We start from the raw sequence: 1,185 nt of genomic DNA, 5'->3' as shown, positions 1-1,185 counted from the left end.
ATCACAAACCTGAGCAGAGCACAAGACAAACTCAAAGAGGCGGTGAGTGAGATATTACACCGTGACTTTATCTTTTAGTTTTTATTTTGTTTGTTATGTAAGTTTGAGTTAAATGGTTTTCAGATATCTAATCTCCACCGACGTAAAGATGAAATAAAGCGGGCGTCACTGAGACACAATGGCACACACATTGAGTTGAGATGTCCAGGCTGACATGGAGTAGTAAATCTGGGCCAGGGCTGCACAAGGCCTACCCTTCAAACGACTCTTCAGATGACTCTTTACAAATCTTTGCATTATTTGATATTTGAAATGACAATCTCATCGAGTCTCAGAAACACAAATATAAGACATGACTGCAGAAAACAATAAGGCGATAGCAGACACTAAGGAGCCACCATTAAAGACCTGAATTAATGATAAAGGAAGAAAAGTGAAAGATGAGGACGGCGAGCGTTTGACGTTACCTCAGTGCTGAGCACGCAGTTCACCACTCAACTCTGTTCCTCAGCTTCTCATCTTAATGGTAGAAAAGAGAAGAGGTCGTGTTTTAATGTTAGCTCATGTCCTCTATGAGACCACCAATGGCTTTGCTTCTCTCTTTGTGTGGTGCCAGAAAGTTATTTCCTGTATTAACTAAAATGGGTGTAGTTTGGAGTGAAGGACATTTGTGGCTGCTGACTTCCTACTTCAAGTAACACAAGTGGGATAATTCACAATCATTTGTGATGGTTAAATTAAAATGAACATTTATAAATGAAAAGCCACAGTTTGTCGTGTCAGAGTCTGTAGGCGGCCATGAAGTTCAATCAACATTCAGTCCATCAGAGTGGTCTGCACATTCAACAGGCTTTACACTCACACACAGTCCAGCATTGTCATGTACCACAGACATATTGATTACTGATTAGTATTAGTATTATTATTATTACATTGCTTTTCGTTTTTATTGTGTGTTCTTGCCTTTGTTTTCATCTTTTTCTTCTATCAGTTTGTGTTTTTCTTGCACATCTCCCAGAAGCATTGATGATAAACTCCTTTGTTCACTGATAGCCTTGAGCTCCTCGTTAAGCACTGATTGTTTTATTATATTAATATTATTGTAATCAATATGGCTTAATGAAAACACTGTTACATGCAAATAAAAAAAAAAAAAGGTTATCACACCAAACCACTGGACGTGCA

This window comes from Polypterus senegalus, chromosome 12 (genome assembly GCF_016835505.1).
Source record: "Polypterus senegalus isolate Bchr_013 chromosome 12, ASM1683550v1, whole genome shotgun sequence".
Taxonomy (NCBI): Eukaryota; Metazoa; Chordata; class Cladistia; order Polypteriformes; family Polypteridae; genus Polypterus; species Polypterus senegalus.
This window is presented reverse-complemented; position numbering follows the sequence as displayed.